This window comes from Monodon monoceros, unplaced genomic scaffold, assembly GCF_005190385.1.
Source record: "Monodon monoceros isolate NGI ecotype Baffin Bay Population unplaced genomic scaffold, NGI_Narwhal_1 Super_Scaffold_2, whole genome shotgun sequence".
In the NCBI taxonomy this organism is placed as follows: Eukaryota; Metazoa; Chordata; class Mammalia; order Artiodactyla; family Monodontidae; genus Monodon; species Monodon monoceros.
In genome coordinates this window covers 48,272,713-48,300,197 of record NW_021703776.1, presented here as the reverse complement: position 1 = coordinate 48,300,197, position 27,485 = coordinate 48,272,713, and positions in this window count along the sequence as shown.

The following is a 27,485-nucleotide window of genomic DNA, read 5'->3' as shown; positions in this document are numbered from 1 at the left end:
AAGGAGCATCATTTGATTGCAGTAGAAGTGGAAAGGAGGTAGAGAAAGATGAAAAGGACTTTCAATAGGACTTATTGGACTAAGGAAAAAATTTGGAATTCAGGATCACTAAGGAAGGGAAGTATTAAACCTCCAAGTTTGGGTGGGGACCTTGAAACCTCTAGCCTAAAAATAAGAATGAAAGTAAAATAGAACCTTCCTCTTCAAGTGTGAAAGCCACATATAAATTGTCTAATCTGTAATTGAATTATGGAATTCCAGGATAGCTAGTGTCTATAATTATCTGCCAAAGTGAATTTATGTCTGTCTGGAGGAATATCATATCATATCAGGTTTCAAATTATCTTTAAAACATTTTGTTTATGTTTGGCACTCAGTAAAAACTAACCAATGTAATTAAAAAAAAACAGGATAAAAGACAACAGAAACAGAATCAAAAGAGATTCATAGTTATCAGACACCATCTAAATTAACTTTGCTTAATATGTTTAAGGAAATAAAACGTAAGATAGGAAGTTCATGCATAAAATTGGAAACTCTAAAAAAGAGACAAGTGGCAATTATAAAACTGACAATTTGAAAAATTGCAAATATAAAATTAAGGACTTGATGGAAGTTTGTCAGTATGTTAGACACAGCTAAACAAAGAAATTAGAATAACTACGCAAAGAAAACATCATGTATAATTGAGTGTAAGCTCTACTTTTACTAACGCTCCTTTAACTATTTAAGCAATTGTCCAGCAATCGTCCCCACCCTCACCTGAACAATGTTGTTCTGTTACCTTCAGTGCCTCAGTGCTAATTTTGCATCAGCCTCCATCGGTATTCCGCAGCCATCTCCTCAGCCTCTCCCCTTTCTACAACTACCCCTGGAAGACCATATTCCTTCCTCAGTACCCCTGCTTTAGTCACACAGTTACGAGTTGCTGAGCCATAACTCAAAAAAACAAAAATGGGGGGGGGAGTGTTCTTCTAGGTGACATATAACTTCTCTTTTGGACCCTAACAATCAACAACATCAACACAAACAAATATATATTGAATATCACTATGTTCCAGACACTGTTGTAGGTGCTTGGAGATGGATGCATCAGCGAAAACAAAAAGCAAGCAAACAAAAACCCAAAAGTTAAAAATTTCAGTTCTGTAGTGGAGGGAAATATAAAGTAGACAATAGAGAAAATAAATAAATAACTATATAGTATTCTAGAATGTGAAATCCATAATGGTAAGTACAGAGTGTTGGGTTTTTTCCATTTATACTGTAATTGAGCTGAGATAAAAATAGATACATATTTTTTTTTTCTTTCGACCTTTAAAATCTGTTCAGACTAACGTTATGGCAGAGCATATGGTGAATTTTTTAAATGTTCTTTCTATACCTGGAAAGAATGACTGTTCTACGAGCTATTCTCTACATTTCCATTAGGTGAGTTTTGCTAATGGCATGGTTTAAAATTTTTATGTCTTTGCTAATTTTTGGTCTGCTCAATCAATTACTGGTAAAAGTATGTAAATTTGACCCATTATAACTGCACATTTGTCTGTCTTTCTTTTTACTTGTATTAAATTTTGCTTTATATTTAATGAGGCTATGTAAGTTAGGTGCATGAAAAGGTGGAATTATTTATCTTCCTGGTGAATTAAGCCTTATTGTATTATGATAGGCCTCTCTTAATTTATGGTTATATTTTTTGCCTTACAGCCCTTTTTGTTTGATATTTGATATAGCAACACAAACTTTCTTTGGATAATGTTTGTATTAAATAGGTTCTCTGGAGCATTTCTTAGCTCCATGTCTTTCACAAGGCTGCAGTGTTGGCAGGGGCTACATTCATCACAAGGCTCAAAGGGAGTAAGCTTCCAAGAGCCCTCACGTGGCTTCACAGACTGCTGGCCCTTGACATCAGTCCCTTCCTGTATGGGTTTTTCCATGAGGGCAGCTTGAAATGTGGCATCTGTGATGGCCTCTCTTGCTCTCTTGCTCGCTTGCTCTGAGTGAAGTCACCTGCCATGCTGTGAGCTTTCCCGGAGGATTGAAGCCTTCTAACTGCCACATGAGTGCACTTGGAAATAAGCCTTATGATGACTACCATCCTGGCCAGAAGCTTGATTGCAGCCTTCTGAGAGACCGTGAGCCAGAGGCATCCAGATAAGCCGTGCCAGCTTTCCCAACATAATGATTGTTATCTTAAGCTGCTAAATTCTAGAGGTAATTTGTACTATGCAGAAATGATAACTAATACAACTACCAAATGTCAAGAAGTTATTCCAGTTTGTTGAAACCATGTAAGTTCTTCTCTTATGTGAACAATCTGGTTCAAATGAATAACATTTTCTTTTCCCCCCTAATTTTATTGATATATAATTGACATACAACACAGTGTAAGTTTAAGGTGTACAGCATAATAACTTAACATATATATGTATAGTGAAATGATTACCACAATAAGTTTAGTTAGCATCTATCAACTCATATAGTTACAAAAAAAGTTATGTTTTTTTCTTGTGGTGAGAACTTTTAGGATTTACTGTCTCAGCAACTTGCAAATATACCATAAAGCACTGTTAACTACAGTCATCATGTTGTACATTACATCCCTAGTACTTATTTATCTTATAACTGGAAGTTTGTACCTTTTGACCCCCTTCACCAAATTCCCCACCCTTGCTTTTTTTTTAACTGATTAAGATCAATATGGAAATTTATTATATGGATACATGGGTATTATACATATCTCAAGGGCTATAACTGGGCCTAATAAGTTTCTGGAGCAAAAACTAGACTCTTTTATTAATCATAACCATCCCTTCCATTTCTATGCCATAGTTTCTCTGCTTCAGCCTTCAACCTTCTCTCTACACACAGATACATTTCTGTCTCTCTCTCTCATTAAGATTTTTCAATTATAGCAAATATTTCCGAATACATTTATGTAATAAAATTTCTGGTATTTTATGTATTTGTAGTTCTATGCTAATCCATTTACTAACTTATGTTTAAAAGCTAATCCATTTCAACTGGGATTGTCCTATTTGGCTTGGCCTAAATTTCAAAGCCATGTGCTCCGAGGAGACTAATTAATTAGAGTCCTTGTGTCCCAGTACAAGTTCCTTGCAGATGGCAAGGAACTTCCTGTCTGGCTCAGTGTGATTATCACTCACCCCTTATGTTTGGAGTTCAACTCAACTGAGAAGTAGGGACAAAAGTCAGAGAGTGATCAAGATACCCATTTTGTTTCCGGTAAAGCTAAATTGCAAGAGTAAGAACAGCCTTTGCTTTTAGACAGCTGATCCCCCAAGCTTTCTAGTGATATCAAAAACTATTAACTGATTCTGATAGCGAATCACGAAAGGAGTTAGAGGTTACTATAAACCTGCCATCTGTGTTGACCAGTGGGAAGTATAGTGGAATGGGAATGCCTACCCTAAATGCCTTTGGAAAGCTGAAGAATCATCAGCTGGTCTGACATGGGACTCAATAATCTGCCTTTTTATGAGGACTGGGGGATCTTGAGGTGGTCCAGGATCACATTTTGAGAAACGTTAAAAGAAGTGCAACTAAAGAGAAGAATCAATGAGATTGCACAGAGGAAAAGAAAGGAAAATAAAATACAAAAGTGGGTGACAGAGAAGAACAGGTAAATTTCTGTAGGTGTCAAGAAGTTTGTGTATATTTGATCTCATTTTGAGATAGAGAACTATTACTGTTTTTCAGAAGTTAGTCAGAATATTTCAAAATGCTCTCTTATTAAGTTATACAATATTCTCATGTTCAGCAAACTTTTTCTGTAAAGGGCCAGATAGTAAATATTTTAGATTTTGCAGCCCACACAGTGTTTTTTGCAACCACTCAGTTCTGCCATTGGAAAGCAAAAGTAGATATTGATAATACGTAAATGAATTGCATAGCTATATTCCAATAAAACTTTATTTACAAGAACAGGTAATGGGTCGTAACTGGCCCATGAACTATAGTTTGCCAATTTCTGATATAGTTGGTTATGAAGTATTGTCAGCTATTTGAGGAAGACATGAAAGTTAATTGGATTTCTAAAGATTACATAGAAATTCAACAGGAAAATTAAAATTTTAATAAAATTAAATTGTAATTCAGCTTTTTAAAAATTGTAGAACACAATGGAAATTTACAAATAAAAATTCTGAATCAGAGTCTATTTGGTAAGTTCCAGAGATCTAATGTATAACAAACAGTGTAACTAAAGTTAACAATACTGTATTGTATACTTGAAATTTGCTAAGAGGGTATATCTTAAGTATTCTCAACATAAAAAAAAGAAAGAAAGGAAAAGAAAATAGCAACTTTATGAAGTGATGGGTATGCTAAATAGCTTTGATTATTTCATAATGTACATGTATTTCAAATCATTAAGTTGTATATCTTAAATATATATAATTTTATACCTCAGTAAAGCTGGGAAAAAGTCTATTTGGCAAGTAGACTCTGATGAGCAAAGAACAGTTAAAAAATAATAAGCTACCTATAGTTCTTAAAAGAAAAGATATTTCTTCTGAACAGCTTTTAGTAGTTACTAAAGATTATAACATATGCTAAGAAAATCATGATAGAGGGGAAAATCATATTTTTAACTTGCATCTAAAGAATATTAATAGAAAATCTTACATATTGAAAATGTCTTTTTAAAATAGAGTGGACATGTCCATCCCTTTCATTGACTCTAAAACATTACTTGCTCTTAGAAAAGGATTTCAGGTTCAAATATATCATCAGTGCCCAAATGTCAAGGGTTAAGAGATGTTCAGTGAAATGTGCTTAGTGAAATGTCATGTGGCAGAATTCCAATCATGAAATGCTATAAAATGAGGGGTCATGGCAACCTGTGGTGTGAAAGAAAATGTCAGTAATGGAGCAGAACAGTAAATAACACTATCCTGCTTGTTATCTAAATGAACACTCAGCAATTCATTTCATTTTCACTTGATCACTTCGCTTCCCCTCTCTTTATAATCTATGCACATATGAGTGCCCCCTTTTTCTTGCTCTCTCCCTCCCCCACATAAGTTTTAAGCAGACACTGTTTACTTTTAAAAGATAAAACTGATATGAAATAGAAAACCCCATAGAGTTCAATGGTAGCTATTATTTCTCACAATATATTCTGTTAAAATATAGGGAGCTCAAGATATTATAATATGATAGAAATGAGACCTTGGGCCAGTTAGATTTTGGAAAACTACTCATAGTTGTTCAACCTCACAGTCTTATTAAGAGAAAGGCAATCTGAGCTCTGCTTTCCTGTTCTCTCTGTTTTTTAGCCAATATTTTTCATGTTCTCTAGCACACTTGATCTTATGTGTGGTACTTTATGGTGTCTACCACTACAGAATTATGCTATTCACAAATAATGTGGCCAAAACACATCCAATTTGCCAGGAGTCAGGCTAGTTTGTGTGGAGAATGTAGGAGCTCTGGAAATAGATAGTGCTTTGGCGGGTAGGGTAGACTGTTACTTTGGTTATCAGCTAATTAACTAGCCTCCCAGTACCCTCATCCTTGTGAAGTTTCCCCTCTAAATCTGGGCTGGCTCTGAATCTGCTTTAATTAATAAAATGTAGTAGGAGTAACACTGTGCCAGTTCCTGCCTGAAGCCTTAGGAAAACCCAGAAATTTTTGCTTTTGCACTTTGCATTTTGCACTTTGCATTTTAAGAGGAACCAGCTGCCGTGTAAGAAGTCCAGCTACCTTGAGAATACTATGCACTGAGGAGGGTCAAGCTGATCATGTGAAGAGTCCACATGGATGAAAGATGAGGTGCCCAGTCAACAGTAAGAACAGAGGCCTGTGGCATATGACCCTATTGAAACTGACGTAACCAGCCCCCAATCACTTGAGTTGCACCAGCTGGTCCCGTGTGCTACAAAGATGAGCTGAGCCATTCCCACCATCCTCTATCCAAATTCCTGTCCCACAGAATCATGAGCAAATAAAATGGTGGTTGTGTCAAGCCACTAAGTTTTGGGATATTTATACGGAAACAATATAAATGTAACTGGAATTGAAGAAGAGGGGCAATCACAGGCAAAGCCAGGAAAAGATAAAGACTCTGGTAACCTAGCAGTGTTCTTGAGGGAAATCCAAAGAATGTCATTGTATATACCCAAACACAGTCTGCCATGGGTGCCCTCAGACTAATTATGTACCATTACACCAGGTATTCTTTTAACAAGTGAGATGAGATAATATGGTCTCATTGAACAACAAAGGGGTAAATACTTTTTAGCTTTTGGGGACATAGGTCATGTCTGAGGGGCAGGAAATAGAAACATTCCTTCTGTGTATTAGTTTCAATAGAAAGGTCAAGAAAAAACAAAATTTGTTAAGGTTTGCGTTTCTATATTTTGCATTGGTAAAGAAAATTTTGATACAGGCAAAGTATTATGTGGGCTTGGGATTTTTATGGTTGGGAGAGGGACTGGGGCTGCAGTAAGGGTTCCCTTGCAAAAAAGAGCATGAATTTCCTGTCAGTGCCAAAGAAGGGAGCATCTGGGCTTTCTTATAAGCCTGTCCAGGTGTAAGACAAAGGGGAAGAAGCAGTAGTGAGGCTCAAAAGCTTTCAACAATCAAACATCCAAAAATTGAGTCAATTTTTTTGCTATAATCCACCTCCTGATGTTTGACTGATGCCTGAAATGTGCCATGTTCATGTAATTGAATTTGAACTTATTTAAGTAAGCCATTGTTGCACTCTATGAGGCCTATATTTTATGAGACTGACAAGAGAAAGAAAAAATGTCTTCTTCAAAGGCCCAGCATTATATATTCTGAAAAGTAAAATAAAGGCTTTGGTCACTATCAGTAAAACCTGGAACTCTGAAGGGAATCAGGAGCATCTTGGTGAGGACTTGGGCTGTACTTTAGTTTTTATGGAGACACGTGTGGCCTTGATTTATGTTTTGAGTATCTGTGAGGCAAGAAATTGTCAGAATTCTTTACCCATAAGTGGGCAATAACGCGTAAAGGATTGCTGTGTGGCCATTGGGTGGATCAGACAGCCAGATCATTTGCAATGGCTCAAGAGACTAATATTGTACAGATAGGGCTGATTCCTGGCCAAGGCATCCAGTGCTAAGATGCCTGACATCTGATGCTTCCGTGCCTGAAGTTTTACCAATTGTGTTGACCCTTGTGTCCTGTCCTTCATCAAGGACATCCTGGTTAAGGGATGCAAAGCAGCTGCTCTCCAGTGAGCTTCATCATTTGTGATAGTGATAATGTCATCCATAAAGTTTACAAATGCCCTTTGCTGTTCATTTAGTTGATTCCAAGGAGCTCAGGTAGCCAGAGGAACATGGAGAGGAGTTACATTCTCTAGCACTCTGACATATAGCAAAAGACATTTGACAGAAGAGGGCAACCACTCCTAAAGGTGGGATAAGTCAGAGGACCCAGGTTTGGCTCTGTCCCATAACAAGAAGTCTCAGTAGTCATGCTGAGCTTGAGAGTTGCTGCTTCCATGACCCAACAATTTAGGTAGGTGGGTATGGAGGATCAGGTCACATGCCCAGTGTGTGTCCAGAAATTGCCACAATAATGACATATAACATGGGATGAAGGAGGGCAGTTTTTCCCGAAGCCTATGAACAACTTATGACCATTATAGGTGGTCCAGAAATGCCAAAAGACATGAGAGGAAGTTACTAAAGGCTTTACAGTAAAGGATTCTCTGGGGACACTTACAAGAGTGCCTGCTGTGTCACAATTTGGATAGATTCTAGAGCTTTTTGCTATAATCTACAATAGCGAAATATTCACCAGTTGCTGTTTGTGTGGAGTCAATAATTTCAGTATTATTGGGTATGGAAACCTTAATGCATGAGACCAAGGCATCAAGTTTGTGGTAAACTACTGTGTGATGCCATTCATTCTTTCCAGGTATAAGAGGATGCGAAATTAGACTACTAAATGGAGAAACAGTGAGAATAACCACTGTTTCCTAAATAGGTCTTTTATAATGGGGATCAATCCTTGAAGTCCCCGGTTCTGGTTTACCCTTGAGCTGTATTAACTATTTTAACTAGAGAGAAGGGCCCATGTGGTCCCATTTTGTCAAATTAATTTGTAAGTGCAAAGACAGTTTAATTTTAATTTACTGTTCATTAAGTCAGGGCACTTATGCTCATTATAGAATATTTTAGGGCAATAGTTGCTATGAATATGGGGAATTTAGGTAAGGCAGTAGTTCCAATGGCTAAAATGAAGCACCTGTCCTCTACTTTATGTTCAATAACTCCTCTAAGATCTTAGGGGGTGTACTTTGTTTCAGTTTAGTGGGATTCCCCAGTGTAACTGTAAATTGAGCCTCCATATGATGAAAGACCATGAAGTTTTGCCAGTTTGTGCATTCCAGCAGATGTTAAAGTTGAGAACCTTTGCTGTAGAGGCACAAAACCCAATCAGCACCCTTTTTTTTTCTTATGCTGTGTAAATTATTTTAGTAACTTTTGGATTTCCAGTTGGATCAAACTGTGAACCTCTTTTTTATTCATTTTTATATGTTTCCTCCCTTTGTATCCAGGTTTCTTGCTTGCTTGCTTTGTGTGTGCCTGTGTGTGTGTCGGGGGGGGGGTTACTGGGTTCCTCTCTACCCTGGTCATATTTATATACTCCTTGCTCCAGAGAGCCTCAAATCAGTATCATCAGGGTTAAGGACCTCACCCCTGGCAACAGTTGAATTAATCCATGATTGTACTACAGGAATGCCATGGGTATTTTTCCCTGTACTTCTGATGATCAGCATCTTTTTTGGCAGCGAAGAAATAAGTACAACAGTAGCAGCACCAGTAAAGGCGTTTTGTAGGGTCCTAATGAGCCACCTGCTTTTAGGAGTGTGAAATTCCACAATTCAAATTTTCAAATAATGACTGCTATTCACATAGTGAGTGACTGTTCTTCCTCTATGTGAGTTACCACCCAATGAACCCACATTTATTACATAGGGTGTAATCTTTCCCCTGAATGCCCTATAGAATGAGGGCATACACCTGAATGAAACAAACCAGGTCACAGTTGGTCACATTCTCTGAATCTAGGGTCAGTAACAGCTTATGCTTGAACTGACACACATGATTTAATCTAAGACACACAGATGTGTCTGGGCATATGAGACACATGACCCAGGGTTGCTTTAATGAGGACCTGAATCCCATACTTCTTTCCCAAAAAGCCAATTAATTATTGAAACTTCTGACTTAGATTAGTTAGAACTATAACAGAAACTCAGTAGAACCCAGCAACTGTAGCACAAAGTAGCACAGCTCAAATTGCAGGCTAGCCAGCAGCTCAAAGTGCACGCCTGCTATCTAGGCAGCAGAGCCAGTGAGCAAGCCAAAGAAAAAGAAGGAACACCTCTTCCCCACCACCACCTCACCCTGCCCAAGTGATGGTGATCTTTGTCTCGGCACTCCACTCTTAGAGCCAACAGTGGTCATTCTGCAGAGACAAGGACCATACACAGACACAGAACGGGCCCCCACCAAAATTTGTTTTGGATGTCAAGTCTGAAGACTTCAGGCACACACCAAGAGGGTATGAGAAAGGTTTATTATTTACACAATGCGACTTTCTGGAAAGAGGGCAGCAGGTTTCCCAAGCAGGTCCGAAAGTGGCTTGAGAGAACAGAGAAAAGAGACTGCTTTGGGGTTTTAATGATGATTAAGGGATGACAGGAAGGGGCTTTTGTGGTTTGAACCTTCTTCCAGAGGAGGGAGCACCTAGGCTTTCTTATTAGCTTGCCAAGGTGTGAGGCAGGAATAAAAGAGTAATGGTGAGTTTTAAAAGTTCTCAGCAGTTAAACATCAAAATTGAAGTCAGACTCCATTACAGAGGGATTTCTGGACACAACTGTTGTTAATGGAGTGAATTGCCAAGGAAAGTTGTAGACCGTATAAGCTTAGGGGAGTTTAGGTAACATGTTGTGGAAGATACTATGGTGCATCACTGGACCACCTCAGAGGCCAACTGGGCATTTATAATACCTTCCGAAGGGAAATAGAAGGATGAGAGCAAAGCTTTACATGACAACTCACCCTGAAAAGTAAGACATTTTATTTTTTTTTACATTGTGGAATTTTAACAAGCCAACTTTTAAAGATAATAACTCACATAATCAATATTCACCACTGTAGTCCATATGGAGAAGCATACATGGTACCTAGTCCAGTTCATGTCATAGGGTCCATAGCATAGGGTACTGTGCAAACATTAGCTAAATGAATATATGAATTTTATGGGGTTTCTGACTTTAAAGACTACTTTCTCATAGTATATCTCACTTGATATTTTTTTGCGGTACGCGGGTCTCTCACTGTTGTGGCCTCTGGAGGCTCCGGACGCACAGGCTCAGCGGCCATGGCTCACGGGCCCAGCCGCTCCGTGGCATGTGGGATCTTCCCAGACCGGGGCACAAACCGGCATCCCCTGCATCGGCAGGCAGACTCTCAACCACTGCGCCACCAGGGAAGCCCTCATTTGATATTTAAATATATTCTCTGAGAAAGACACTTATCTACATTTTATAGGCAAGCAAACCAAGGTTCAGAGAATGTAATACTTTTGCTCAAATTCAAGCAGCAGAAGAGCCAGGGTTCACGCCTAGTTATTTCGAAAGACTTGTGTGTTTCTTACCAAATTGCACTGTCCCTGCTAGGGTTAGAGATACTAGATCTCTATTTGGAAATAAATGAGATTATCTCTGAGTACTTTCTGTTATTTTTTTTTCATTTTTCAAATGAAAAATTCTTCAAAACTCTGCTTCATAGTTTAAAAGCTGTTTCAATGAATGGTAAAAAAAAAAAAAAAAGAAAAATCTCTTAGACATATCTAATTCTAATAGCACTTAATTCCACTGATTCACAAACTGTTGTTCAAACACTTTATGTCTGAAGTAGTTCTCATTTCTTCCACTAACACATATTAAAAGTCCAGATTTGGGTCTTCTAAATTATTCATTTATTATGCTTGAAGTATTTTGAATTTTTTTGAAGATTCAAAGGAAAAAGAAACTATCAGATCTCCCTCCAAAGTAGTGCTTCATATCCTCTTAAATCAATGTAAAATTGTGTCTGGGAGATGGGTTTTAATTGACTATAATCCTAAGTGGAATTTATTTAAAGGTCCTTATCACTCTGATTACTCAATCCGTAATCAACTTTCAAGTTCAAAAGCTATGTGAAATATGTTCCTTAAATGGGTGGGTCACACGAAAACTCTCACAGCATTGAAAATATGTTTTTAAGGAACAAAGCTTACCATAAGTGTTAGAAAGCTGAATTATATTTTGTTGTCAGTTTAGTCCTCTCAAGGAGACCATTTTCAAAACCATGCAGTATAAAATTCCATCTACACTTCGATTCCTGAAGCATCTAATAATTAAATCTCTCCCATCGTTATTCCATCTGTTAATGTCCTAGATATTTCAGATAACATTCCCAGGTGTCTTGAAAACATTTCTCTCTAGGATAGAAAAACACTGTCATTAACCAGACTTGCCCTTCTTGGCATCTCTCTTTCCTTAGACTCCTGGTAGGCTGGTCCATCAGACTAAAGTTCATACAAGTACAGATCTCTCTGAACCCTCAGGTAAAAATTGCTTAGATTCTCACCCTGAAACCCTGCAAAAGGTCTAGGTGATAAACTTCCAAATATAGGTTTAACTTCAAAGAAATATGATTTACCTATTGCAAAGGCATTGCTTTTTTTGTTAATTATATGCCTTCCTACTAATTCCTAGAAGGTACGTTTCTGAGATCTAAAGAAGTATAATGACATCCCTACCTGTGAACTCCTCTGTTAGTATGTGATAACAAACACAGGGCATTACCTCTACTTGTTTCTTTGTGTGTGTGTGTGTGTGTGTGTGTGTGTGTTGGTGCGGGGGGCACGTTAGTGGGGAGGGGCTGTAATTTTCATAGTACTTACCGTACTTTTTTATGACAGTTTAATTCCCTGTCTTCTTCTTCAACAAGATGGTAGGATTCATGAAGACGCTTTAGTTCTTACAATACTAGCACTGGACTTTGCAAATAGTAGGCATTTGGTTAATGTTTGTTGAACTAAATTTTTAAATAAAAGTGTTTCTTTCCCCCTCTATTTTACCTTCTGTGTGGAAACCTTGAGCAATTCAAAATATGTGGAAATATGTGGGGAGATATTTTTCCTTTATCAGTACCTTCCATTTTAAGGAGGTTGGGCTTGTGTAATAAATTGTACTGTGAATTTTTGATCCATGTGTTATTGTTGCTGTCTTGAGTTTAATAAGGTTTCAAAAGAAAAAAAAATTTTTAGACTTGCATTATTAATAGTGCCATTGCATCCTGTTTCAACAGGAGTTATGCTGAGTGCTTTTATTTAATGTGACCAATTAGTACTCAAATAATGCTTTAATTATTTTTATACTTCCTCTTCTGTAATATGCTACTTTGGGAAATAAAATGAAGTCTTTGGTGGGAGTGATAAACATATTCCACATATGACACTGCTAGTGTTACAACACCTGAACCTTACGTCTCTCTCTTCTCTGAGTTCTAGAACTTCTCTCTAGATGTAAATCAGCAATCTTTATTCTCAAATGATGCTTAAGTCACTTTTGCAAAACCCATTATGACCTTCAAGTTTTGGTCCTGTAATCACCCAAGAAATAGTAGTTTAGTTGAAATCAACCTGAGATTGTGATAAGTTCCTAAGTCATTGTAGACATCTTCAGTTCTAGCCTCTGGGGCTTGAACAGTTTCAGCCCCTGTTCAACAAGAACATCTGGGTTTCTTACATGACCCAATATATCCCCATGGTTATCAGGAAACATGCATTTCTGCATAGGTAGAAATGGGACATGATTTTTTTCAGTTTTCAAATCCCTTGATAAATAGGACTTGCTCACACTTTTATCTTCCCCCACTTGGAATTAATTTACAGTTAACCCTTGAACAACACGGGTTTGAAATCTGTGGTCCATTTATACGCACATTTTTTTTCAATAATAAATACTGCAGGGTCAGGGTTGGTTGACTTCATGTATGTGGAACTGCAGATATGGAGGAACCACGCGTGGAGAAGGTTGACTATGGGTTATACTCAGGTTTGTGACTACACTGAAGGTAGGCGCCCTTAACCGCCACATTGTTCAAGGGTCAACTAACTATACTAGCATCCTAAGAAGATTCCTTGCTACCAGTCTCAACTCTACCCTCCTAAATATTTTAATCACTGAGTATTAATAATAAACATAAGAATGTTATTCTCAAGCTTTCAACCTTCCCAAGGTAACTCATTTCCTACAGAGTAAATTCAAATCTTGTTAATAATAAATCAAAGATCAGTTTCATTCTGTCTGATCACTTATCACCTACCACTGTAAGCCCCCAAAATGCCAGAATGCTTCTAGTAAACCTACAGGAATTTCACAGTTCAATGAGCACTGCCTTATATGCACTTCCTACCTTGTTTCACCTAGCTTTCTATCCTTCATGTCTGCTATTATTTCCTTCAGGAAGCCCAAGGTGCAGGTAGGAACCTTTGCACTGAAAGATTTCCCTGAAATCCTGAACATACTTCTAATCTATCAATCGAGATGTATTTATTTTATGCCTATTATATCCTAACTAGTCACTATAATATACTATAATTTTTTAAAAAATCTCTGTGACTATCTCCTGGAAGTTCTTCAAAGATGTGGGTCATGTCTAATGTGCCTTTAGCCTCCCCAGCACTAGTGCAAGTGGTACATAATAGAGGCTAAGTAATTATTAGTTAAAGTGAACTGAACCAGAAATTAAAAGGGGAATACAAAACTATCCTCTTCAGTCAGGTATGGCTCTCCTAAGGGAGAAAAAAAGACCAAAATCAACTAGTTATTGCTAGCTTATTTTTTTAAAACTCAAAGCCAATCTTTGACACAATCAGTGGAGATAGACTCTAATATAAATTTGTACACAACATTATTGAAATGATTTTTATTTGGACTTGAAAAACTTTATATTACCCTTTTTTTTTTTTTTTTGCGGTACGCGGGCCTCCCACTGTGTGGCCTCTCCCATTGCGGAGCACAGGCTCCAGACGCGCAGGCTCAGCGGCCATGGCTCATGGGCCCAGCCGCTCCACGGCATGTGGGATCTTCCCGGACCCGGGCACAAACCTGTGTCCCCTGCATCGGCAGGTGGACTCTCAACCACTGCGCCACCAGGGAAGCCCCTAGAGAAAGATTTTAAATGATCAGTTGTCCTGTTGAAGCAATTGTTAGGTATGTTGATGAAGTCACACTGACAGCTTTTTGTTTTGTATCATCCAAAGCAGGATGTTGTCAAAGCCTTGAATCTATATAGTCTGTCATTGCCACCATATCTTGTTTGGAAAATGTTAATATCTGCTAAAAAATAAACCTGAAAATCTTTTTCTTAGATTTGCTTGAGAGATGGAGTAACATGCTGATTGTCTGCAGCAGTGGGGAAATGAAACTGTCACATCAATTACAAAAGCTGCTAAGTTGCCAGCAGGAAAAGCACTGATTTCAGATCTGTAATTTCAGATACCTTTGTCATCTTACTGAATGGAAAACTTTGAAAAGAAAATCACTTCTTCCATTCACAATACTCGCCGTTGGTGTCTTTGAAAGGAACTGATAAGATGGAAATTTATTTTTGAATGCCTTCAGTTGTTAATTTTTATTTCTAATTTAATTTTCATTTTTCCTTTCTTTGAGGTATCAGTTTATCAGCTCACTAGATTCTTAGTAGGTTTCAATATGACAACAGTAGTTTGCAAGTTGATTCCAATATGCAGCTAAATAAGAGTGATTTGGAATTGTGCACGTCAGTATCTCAACAAAAAAAGCATTCATTTCTATTAACAGTTTAAATTCCAGGCGTATTTTGTTTCTTCCCTTCTGCTGCCTCTACTAAGGCTATTTAATTTCCTCACGAAGTAGAAATCAAGGCATTTAGAAACCTTGGAAAGTCTTTGCTCTCTACGGACCAGATCACACTGTTCCAGTCAGTTCAAGGGGACTCTGGGAAGTACCAGGAGGGGTGGCTGATGGGGAGGACAGAATGAAGAAAAAGAGACATTATGGCAGACAGCAACTGACAGCTCTTGTTTATCATATATCTTTATGTGCCCTGCCTGCTACATTTATCTGTCCCCAACAACCCTACCTCCTACCACTATTAACCAGGTTTCAAGGGTTGGGATGACAATCTGAAATGTTTAGGTGTTGCAGATTTGTTGTTTAGGGATTGTGACAGAAAATAGCTATGAGCTCACCAATCCTCTTTCCTTTTCCTGGACACATAGGAAGACTATATTTCTGAGCCTCCCTTGAAGTTAGGTTATGGCCACATGACTGGATTCTGGCTAATGGGCTGTAGGCAGAAGTAATGTATTCATTTTGAAGCCTGCTGTGAAAATGTACTATGTGTTTGGCCACAGTGTTTTCCTTCTGTGGCTGTGTTTTTAAAATGCCGGTATTATAAAATGGAAGAAGCCTAGGTTCCTGACACATTCTTGAAGGAGAACTAACTTGCAGTCAACAGTGATGTGAGGAAGAAACAAATTTTGATCATGCTGAGCCACTGATACTTGGTAGTTGTTTTTCACAGTAGTTGGCATTTCTTGTTCTAATACAGGATGTTTTTGGAAATTAGAAAAGATAACCTAATATGATCAAAGTTTAGAATAATCTAAGAGAATCAAAGGAAAGCCCTACAACTAGTATACCATATAGGCCTTCTGGACTTGAAAATGACACAAAAAAATATCAATACTTACACCTCATGACTTACATAAACTATAACCCCAGCATGCATTGAACCAATATTTAAGATTACTTTCTGGAAAACTTCAGTCATATCACTTTCCTTCTTAGGAACAATGACAAAGCTGTACCATTTTTATTGTATAAGAGCAGTATAAAAATCCAGCAAGTAAAAGAATAGGATATAAGAAGTAAAGAATAAGTTATAGCAAGCAAAACATAAGTTTTAACTCTGTAAAAGGCATTAGTTAAGGGATTATGACTTTTCCTGACTTGTACTAAAGAAATATTTTGTAGAGTTGATTTATTCAAGCAATGAAATGAAGAAATCAGTTGTGCTTTCAATTTCATTACAACCAAGTAGTGATTTTTGCATCACTAAATGTAGATTCATTGAGATGAAAATGTTTTGTAGTGGTTCCACTTCTCAGTTCCAAGAGAGATTTTCATGCATTCCCAACATATATATTTGCTCACTTAGAAAATCAGTCTTTTAGCCTTTTGTGTATAACTTAGGTGCTTAAGAGCTTGACAATTGATTTGAGTAGCATGCTAGTATGACACATTGATAATTTCGAACCGGTGATATTGGTTTATGTGTGCAGCTTTTTGATGAAGAGAAAAACAGCCTCCTCATAATGCTGTATTGGTTCAATAAGAAATCCCATTAAGCTACTAAACATCACTTTTTTGACCTTTTTGCTTTTGTAAGCTGTAATTAGAGTTTTAAAAATTTCTTCTTAAAAGCCAAGTTTTAGCACAGAGACAAATGGTTAGTGATTCATTATTGAAAAGTGTAGTGCTTTTGGCATTTTATTTCAAAAACTATTTCATATCTGGCCCATGTGAAGGACATATTTTAAAAGCCATTAGTTACTTTCTTTAACTTAAAAAAAATCTTAAGTGGGCCTATGTGGCAAATTGAGTCATTCTCATAGAATGAAAATGGAGTTTTTACAATTAAGCTACCATACTAAGAAAGCTTATCCATTGTGCCTCGTGCATCTTTCGGGTTTATGCTCTTATAAGGAGGATTGTGCAATAGAAAGAGCCCCAGTCTAGGAAACTAAAACCTGGGTTTTCTTCTGGCTTCCCGATAACTTTGTGTGACCTTGGAAAGGTCTTTCACAATGATAATTCACATTCGAATGGTGCTTGAAAAGCCTCAAAGCATTTTTTCATCTACCTCATCCTGTATATATACTAGTTAGAATCACAATTTAGTTTACTGGAAATTCACCTGAACCATGTGATTTTAGAGGAGAGCAGGTACTATCCTTGCTTAAGCAAAATGTGTCACCATGAAATTCTGTGACAGATCATGCTTCTAAGCTACAATATCTATCTATGAACAGGACGTAATAGCCATAAAAATAATATATTACCTAATTATAAAGCCAAAGAACTCTTTTATTAAATTTTACTACATTCAATTGTTAAATAGGGAAACAATGGCTAATTTCATATTTTTTTCTATCAGTTATTTTTTATTATTTATGAATAACTTATTAAGCCAAGCTTGCCTCATAGAAATCTATGGTGATAAAGTCAACTCTTGGAAAGATTTGATTACCAAAGAGATAAAATATGGTCACACCTTTCCTAAAGTTAAATTTCACAAATAAAATCTAGAGAAATCCACCTCAAAATACTCAGACTTGATTGCCTGATGGTCTCTAGAATGTAAATTCCATAAGAATAGAGACCTTTCTGTCTTTTTTATTTTTTACTGCTTGTATGCCTAAATACAATAGATGCTCAATAAATATTTGTTGAATGAAACAAATCCTCTTTCTTCTGTTGGCTTCCAGGGGAAAATAAATCTTTCACCTCTATCACTGATTTCAAAGAAATAGGAAATAGAGTGAGTACACGATACGAGGGCAAGTGAGTGGTGTAAGGAAAATGAGCATCTTATAGCGCAACATGGGGGGTAAAAAACAAATGACTGTGTATCCATGTCTTTTCTCCAGTGTTTTGCCTTTAAATGCCTGTCAATAAAGGTATTAATAGATAAAGCTTAGTCTCTCTCACCATGACTTTGATAATAAAAGGGACAATTGCAAATCTCAAATTCTTTATACCCAATGAAAGGATGAGTGGGTATTTTTATCAGGTTTTATTGGTTTGCAAAAGTGAAAATCACTTACTGGAAAATACACAAAATATCAAAACCTGGAACATTTTGCTTGTCACTATAATGTTACTTCTTTCCTATGATTAGGAGATAAATTCCTTTGAGTTTCCTCTTTCCTTTTCCATTGCTCTCTCCTTAGTGAAACACCTAATCTATAGCATGAAATGACTAATGAAGGGACAACAGATGGAATGGTTAGGAGGAATCTGAAGTTAGAGATGAAGTGAATACGCTCAGAAACTCTGGATTTGAATATTGCCTTTGCCTCATAATAGCTGTAAGATCCTGGGGAAAAGATCTCATTTCTGTAAGCCTGAATTTCATCATCTGTAAAAAGTAGATAATAATGATCTACAACTCATAGAGTTAAATGATCTAGGAAAAGAAATGATCTTAGCTCACCAAGAAAAAATAATACCTACCCCTATTTTAACAATAAACAGGATTCTCAAACCTTGAATTATAAGAGAAGACTTTAGATTAATTACTAGTGCTAACTAATTAGAATGAACCCAATACTCTCTGTGGGTTGAGATAACACCTACTTGGGTCTGTTTTATACAAACATTCAAGCATCAGCAGAGTAATGCACCTAAAATAGAAAGGTTCAGAGCTCTGCACAAACTGTAAAATGACAGCAGAGGAGGTTGTTCATCAGGCTGTAGAAGAAAAACAAGAGTATCTTGACCACCCACTGGGCAATTAATGTTTCCATATGAATGTCAATCTGAGGGCAAATAGTATGTGCTGTTCTCATGGCTAGAGAGCAAGGGTAACAGCAGGACATTAAACTAGCAATAGGAGGTAGTTCTCATTTAAGTTCAGATGATACATTACAGTTTATTGATTGGTAAAAGCAGATTCCTTCTATCCAAAATAAAATGAAAAATTGAGCTAAGATTGTTGTATATAAACTTTTTGAGAGTCACACAATCTATCTAATCAACTCCAACTCATAAGGAAAAGACCAAATTCTCTTCTGTGTTTTATATCTTATTGTGTCTGAAGAGTAAAATTTCTTCTCTAGAAAATAGTTGTATCTTTTTTTGTTGTTAGCATCAGTACCCCATTAATGCTCTATTTAATATACCTTTACCCTTCATAAGGTATGCTGAGTTATGTTTTTATACCTGAAGTAATACCTAGATAGCTGAAGAATAACCTAGTGGATTAATAATGTCTTGCAGATAAATTTTAGAAATTGTAGGACTTCAGTGCTTCTACTTGAATTTTCATTTTGGCATTGGCCACATCTGTGTTGACTTGGACACTTGTCTTTTCTTTTTTTACTGTTTTGGTAGTCAACATCTGAACTTCCTTGCTGAGTTTGCAGACACCCAAAATAAAAATTCCAGATAGCTGCTGTCTCAGGATCTCAGCAGCTAATAGCCTCAGCTCAGCCACAAAAGGTTGAGAGTGAGGTAAAAATATAGTTATCTTGGGCTTCCCTGGTAGCGCAGTGGTTGAGAGTCCGCCTGCTGATGCAGGGGACACGGGTTCGTGCCCCGGTCCAGGAAGATCCCACATGCCGCAGAGCGGCTACGCCCGTGAGCCACGGCCACTGAGCCTGCGCGTCTGGAGCCTGTGCTCCACAACGGGAGAGGCCACAACAGTGAGAGGCCCGTGTACTGCAAAAGAAAAAAAAAAAAAAAAAAAAAAATATAAATATATATATATATATATATATATATATATAGTTATCTTCCAAGATCATGAAAGATTGATGCAATCCAGGCATTTCCTTAATGATATAGTATATAAAATGTAAATATATATTATTTGGTATGTTTTTATATGTCTCTGTGTAGTTTGAGTCAAAATTAAAATATCATGGTGAAATGATATTATAGAGGAATTTCCATTATAGACAAGGTAAGAAAAGTTTGTACACTGTGACTGATTTTGCTAAGCAGTGCTTGGGGGGAAATTTACAGCTGTGATACAGGTATAAAAAATTTACTGTGTTGAAAAAAGAAAGTTCTTAGTGATCTAAATTTCCATTTTAAGAAACTTTAAAAAAAAAAGGAAAAGAAAAGCAAACTAAGTCTAAAGCAAACAAAAGGAAGGAAACAATAAAGATAGGGTAAAATTAAATGACATAGAGAACAGAAAAAACAATAGAGAACAATAAAACCGAAAGTTAGTTCTTTAACTAGAGTTCTAAAACTCTAACTAGACTGGTTAATTTAAAAAAAAAAAGAGAGAGAGAGAGAGAAAAGACTCAAATTACTCAAGCCAGGAAACTGTAAAAGAGATTTTGCAACATTGTCTCAGGCAGGATTCAGTGCAAGAAGCAGAAACTATTTAAGAAATATTAAGAAGAAATCTATTTGATAAAGGACAGTATGCATTTTACAATGTCATTGGAAAGTGGAGGAATGAGCTGGAAGCTGGTATCAAGAATCATCCCCCAAACACGTCCCATCAGAGGATGTTTTACCTCCAAAACTGCCACTGTGAACTACACACCTCTGTAGCTGGAATTCAGAGATTAGGAGATGTTGTCAGGAAGCTACAAAGCTGGTGAATTGGCACTGGTGTATGAGTTTACTTGCTATTCCTAAAATGCCTCTTGCCACCTACAAAACTGGTATATGGGAATGGGAGTATGAGATCCCATTGCTTCTTCCACCAAAACAGCCACTTTTTATCAAGAAGATGAAGAATAGCCAATACTCTATATGACCTCACATCTCCAAAATTTTGCTTAACAGTCAGGAAAGTGAACACAGGTTCACTGTTAACTGCTTCCATCCAAATCTCATGCAAATACACCTAAGTACAATACCAATTTACTACAGAAGTTTAGTTCTAAGGTAGTCTGGGAAAGCAGTTATTAGTTTTCCAATAGTTGCAGAAAAGAAGGCATACCAGAGAGAGGGGGAATAGAGTTTAAGTAAACCAGTCCATATTATCAACCATAAACACATATGGCAATTAATGGCTCATTCTTTAATGTATAAGGAGATCTTATAAATCAATAAGCAAAAGTTGAACATAAATAGAAAGTTCCCAGGAAAACAGATACAGGTAGTTTATAAATGTGTAAAACAATGCTAAATATCACTCATAATAAAAATTTTAAATATAACAGGCTTTTGTCTATCAGATGGTAAAATTTTAACAAAATTGAATTGGGGAGAATTTATGGAAAAAAATAGAATCTCTGGAAGGCAGCTTGGCAATATCTATTAAAATTCAGAATGTACTTATACTATGGTTATCATTCTAGGAATTTATAGTAGATATATGTTAGTATATTTGCAAAGAAGTATGTACAAGGCTATTTATGAAAGTACTACTTGTAATATCAAATACTGAAAACAAACCTAACATCCCTAAAATGAAGATTGATTATAAATTACAGAGTTCATATGAATGAACAAATGACCAGTAAGTACTAATATGGAATGGCTGGAAAATAAAAATATATTGTTAAATAAAAGAAGCAAGGTGCAGAAGGGTATGTGCAGCTAGTAATCATTTGAGTACACAAAAAATGGACAGATAGTCACATGTATGCTTATATATGTATAAGGTATTTCCTTGTGTTTAATCAAGTAAATAATATCAGTGATTTCCTCTAGGTGAAGGAACTATAGCCCTGCATATCAGAGGTGGGACAAAACCTATTAATTATATCTTAGGATATTTGACTTTTTTTCCATATTGTATTATCTTTACAAAAATACAGAAAATCTAAAATGTAAGGCACAAATGCTCATAAAATTAGTTCAAAAAGAAAAGCTATAGCACATTATAAATTTCTCAGTATACTTTTTTTTTTTTTTGGTAAAGTCTTGTCAGCCACGTTGATACATTACAAGACTTGGCAGTTACTTATACTTATGCCTCCTGAGGCTAAGACTAAAGAATGTTTTTAAAAAGTTTCAAGACTAGTACTGATAAAGAGTTTGTAGAAGCATTGTCTCTTCAATAAAGCATAAAGATAAAAGATTTTATCCTTGGGGACATTTGGGATCACTTAAAACTTTTTTAAACCATAAAGATAATTTATTGACTCATTTAACTGAAAATTCTAGAGATAGAGTTAGATTCACCTGAGTTTGATCAGAGTTCCGGTTTCCTTTCCTTGCTGTTTTCTTGTCTCTGCCCCTCTCAATTATCTTTATTCTTGGTCTCACATTCCTTAAATTAGCTAAAAGGCTGCAGCTCCAGGTAATACCATCTAGAAGACAAAAAAATTTATCTTTCTCTACCTTCAGGCACAAATCCTGGACTTTAGGATGAGTGGGCTAACATAAGTTATATATTCCTCTTTGAGCCAATTACTGTAGCTAAAAGATGACATTCTGCTGATTGTCAGTGCCTACCAATAGATTTTCAAGATGGTGTCAACCTAACCAAAAGCACATATCTGTTTTACAATCCTGATCCACAATGGGATTTTTTTCTTTTTGGGGGGGACCAGGAAAGGAACCACAATATTAACTAATATGTTGTCTATTTTATTTTTAGAATTGCTTCCAATGTAACACTTTTTTCTTTTAATGTAGGAATTTAATACACAAGGTGTGCATATTTTCCATTCTTGGAAATGTATGTAGTCACCTTCTTTCTTTTTTGCATATACCAAAATACCAAGTCAAAGACTGGAAGTTGGAGGGGAGAGGGTTATCTCACTTGGAAAATGGTAGTTGTAATAGTACCTACTTCATGGAGCTGCACTAGGAATACATATGAAAAAGAATTATCAATATTTTAAAACATGATTATTCATCCACAAACATGACAGAGATGCTAGACTTATCTGACTTGCACAAAAAAGATTTTAAAGCAGCCTTGATAAAGATTCTTCAACAAGCAATTACAAACTCACTTGAAACAAATGAAAAAATAGAAAGTTTTAGCAAAGAACTATAAAATATAAATAACATACAAATAAACATTTCAGAAATAAAAAAAAAAGCTGAAGTAAAAAGCTCACTGGATGGGCTCAACAACAGAATAAGTCAAAGGAAAGGATCGATGAACTGGAAGACAAAATAATACAAATCAATCTGAACAACAGAGAGACAATAAGTTAGAAACATAAAAGCCTCAGGGACCTGTGGGATTATATTTTTAAAAAGTAAATTGTGTGTCATCAGTGTGTAAGAAGGAGAGGACAAAGAGAGCAGGACTTAAAAAGTACTAGAAGAAATAATGACTGAAAACTTTCCAAATTCAGCAAGAGAAATAAATCTACAGTACACAAATTTGAAAATATTTCAAACAGGGTAAACTCAAAGAATTCAATGCCAAGACACTAATAATTATACTTCTGAAAACTAAAAACAAAGAAGACAGCAGGAGAACAAATAACACCTTTCCTATAGAAAAAAAAATTTTGAATGGCAGAAAATTTCTCATCAGAAAATGGAAACTAAAAGAAAATGGCACATTTTTCAAGTGCTAAAAGAAAAGAAACATAAACTTATAGTCATATACCTGGTGAAAATATCCTTCAGAAATGAAGGGAAAATCAATACATTTTCAGATGAGGTTAAAGTAAGAGAACTCGTTATGAGTAGACCTACCCTAAATTAATGGCTAAAGGAAGTTATCTGTTAAACAGAAATGGAATAATAAATGAAGAAAGCTTATAACGTCAGAAAGAAAGAATCAAATGATAAACAATAACATGAGTAAATACAGTAGGCTTTTCTTCTCAAAATTTCCTAAATTATGTTTCACAGTGGAAGCAAAATTATAACACTGTATGACAGGGTCCTAAATGTATGTAAGGAAATACTTAAGACCATTATATTATAAATGAGTGAAGATAAAAAGTACAAAAAGTAAGGTTTCTATACTTCACTCAAACTGGTCAAATGATGACACCAGCATACTGTGATTGATAAGTTATGTATACATAATGCAATCTCCAGAGCATCCCTTAAAAAACATATAAGAATACATTCAAAACACTAAATAAGGGCTTCCCTGGTGGCGCAGTGGTTGAGAGTCTGCCTGCCGATGCAGGGGACGCAGGTTCGTGCCCCAGTCCGGGAGGATCCCACATGCCGTGGAGCGGCTGGTCCTGTGAGCCATGGCCATTGAGCCTGCGTGTCCGGAGCCTGTGCTTCGCAACAGGAGAGGCCGCAATAGTGAGAGGCCCGCGTACCGCAAAAAAAAAAAAAATTAGAGAAAAACACTAAATAATCAAAAGGAAATTCTAAAAACTGTTCAAGTAACCCTTAGAAAAGCAGAAAAAAAAAGAAAAAACACACACGAACAGAACACACAGAAAACAAAAATTTAAATGGCAGACTTAACTACTAATATATAAGTAATTATATGATATTTTAAGTCTAAATAACCCAATTAAATGACAGAGATTATCAGAGTGGATTATATACCTTGCTACAGCCACTCTGCCAAAATAGTGTGTCAGCTTCTTTAATAAAAACCTAAATATGCAATTACTATAAAACCCAGCAAATTCACTCCTGGGCATTAATCCCAGACAAATCAAGATTTATACTCACAAACAAAAAATCTGTGCGAAAATTGGAAACCATGCTGGAAACCACCCAGATGTCCTTCAGTGGGTAAATGGTTAAACAGATGGTGGTACATCTATAACATGGAATACTACTCAGCAATTAAAAAACAAAGGGGGGACTTCCCTGGTGGCACAGTGATTAAGAATCTGTCTGCCAATGCAGAGGACATGGGTTCGATCCCTGGTCCTGGAAGATCCCACATGCCGCGGAGCAACTAAGCCCGTGCGCCACACCTAGAGCCCGTGCTCTGCAACAAGAGAAGCCACTGCAATGAGAAGCCTGCACACTGCAACGAAGAGTAGCCCCCGCTCGCTGCAACTAGAGAAAGCCCGTGTGCAGCAATGAAGACCCAGTGCAGCCAAAAATAAATAAATAAATAAATTAACTACAAAAAAAGCTATTGACACATTAAAAACACCTAGATTAATCTTCAGAAAAATATGCTGAGTAAGAAAAAGCCAGTCCTCAAAAGTTACAGACTACATAATTACATATATATAACATTCTTAAAATGACCAAATTATAAAAGAGAAAATTACTGGTTGCCAGTTATTAAACAAGGAGTAAAGTTGTAGCTATAAAATGACAAGATGAGAGATCTTTGTGGTGATAAAAATATCATGTATCTTGACTGTATCAATGTTAATACTCTGGTGATACAGTAGTACAGTTTTGCAAGATTCTATCTTTTTTTTATTTTTGCAAATGTGATAGGTGAGAAGTGGTATCTCAGTATAGTTTAAATTCTTATTTCTCTCATTATATGTGGAGCTATGCAGTTTTTCATATGCCTGACATTATATAAATGGAAATATCTTTTTTTTTAACTGTTAATTTGTCCCTTGATTTTGCTTATGGAAATTTTCTTTGTTTTGTGTTTCACACTGAAGAAATTTTAATGTAGTCAAATCTATCAATCATTTCTCTCATTTTACATATTGAGTAATGATTAGACAATATTTCCAATACTCAGGTTACAGAGGAATTCATCTATATTTTCTCCTAGTTTATGTGAGATTTTCATTGTATTATATTTAGAACTGTGATCAGTTGTGGAATGTATTCTTGTGTGGAAGTGAGGTACAAATATGATTTTATCTTTTTTCAAATGGCTAACCAGTTATACTAATAATTAACAGGCAATCCCAGTTTTCATGGTTCAAATATGCATGGATTTCAATTACCATGGTTTAGTTAAATAACATTGTTCCTCAATAATGTAGCTCAAATTTCAGTTACCACAGTATATTAACTGTGAATAATTACATACAGTACAAACTTTGCTGCTAGCTCCTCAGTTTATAAATCACTACATAAACAACAAATGGACATCTTGGTCAGTGACAAATCATGTTACTTCTTTCAAAGCCTATTGGTAATTGGTTACTGTACATCAATTATTCAGTTCATGCACAGTGAAGCATATAGTCGTTTGCCTTCTTGGCCTCCAGTGATAAATCCATGTGCCATTTTATAAAAATAGATAATTAAGAGAGAATTGCTGCACAAAGTAAAAAGTGTGCTGAAGAAATAAAAATAATAATGCTGAAGTAAATTTGAATCAAACAAAAATGACATTATATAAAAAAATAGCTGACTTTGGGAATGGTGACACTTCTGCCATTTGAGAAGCTCTACATATGCAGCCAAAAATACTTGATAACATAAAGTTTTCCATTAACTATTAAGATTGCTCTACATGATATCAGCTTGCATAGTCATATTTTTGTGTTCCTATATTACCATGGAAAGTGAGAACTCCCTGTAATAAAAAGTACATCTTTTCCTCAGGGATTTGGGAAGCCCCCTTGTATAATACACTACATTTCTGCATATACTTGGCTCTATTATTGGAATTTCTATTCTATTCTACTGTTATGTCTCTTCATGCATCAACACACATTTTAAATTATAGAAGCAAGCTCACTGATATTGTTATTTCTTTCCAAAGTTTTTCTGGCTATTTTTAAAATAAATAATCTTTTATGTCTTCCTTTTTCAGTCTGCATGACTTATATTTCCTTTCCTTGCCTTATTACAATGGCTAGGACTTCCAGTATGACGTTGAATAGAATTGATGAGCATAAGCATCCTTGCCTTGTTCTTAATATTAGGTGAAATACCTTCAGTATTTGAATATTAAGTATGATGTTAGCTATAGGGTTCCTCCCACCACTCCCCATGTACGCTCTTTATCAGATTAAGTAGTTTCCATGTTTACTTAGTTTGCTGAGAACTTTTATCATGAATTGCTGTTTTCTTGGCTACTTGTTTATTTTTCCACATTATTTCTAGTTTAAAACATTTAAAAAATTAAAAAATTTTAATTATTAACTCATAAATTAACAGTCAACTGATACATTTCTGATACTGTCTTTCTGTTCAAAAACATAATTCAATCTTTTTATTCAAGTATAGTTTGTATAATTTTAGTAATGTTTTAAAGTTAAGGCTTTGTTAAGGTATTTTTATGTAATGGCTTTGCCTGAGAATTTTATTTTTCTTGCTACTGTAAATGAGCCTTTTCTTATATTTCTAACAGATTATTGTTTACATACATGAAGATGATTAATTTATGTATACTAACTTTATATTCTCCGTTACTAAATTCTCATGGATTTTACCACTTTTTTTCATAGATTCTCTTGGATTTTGAAAAAAATTCAATCATACATTATTACCCGCTAGCAATGCTAATTTAACATCTTACTTTCCGCTCTTTGGCCCCTAATTATTTTTTCCTAATTACATTGGTTAATATCTTCAGTACCATGTCTAACACAGGCGCTGATAGTGAGCATCCTTGCATTATTCTTGGCTTTTGTTGGAAACCCTCTAGTGTTTCCCCATAAAGTAAAATGCTGGATTTTGGACTGTGATATAAAACTGGTTGAAAATGTCATCTGAGTTCTTTTTTCTTCTACTCTTATGGATAATCAGTTTGGTTTTAGGGAGGAGTTTCAGGGAGATTTAAAGAACTACTGCTACCATGATCATGTAACAGGAAGTTCCTCAGAGGTTAAGTTTTATTTAGTAAGAGAGGAGGGAGAGG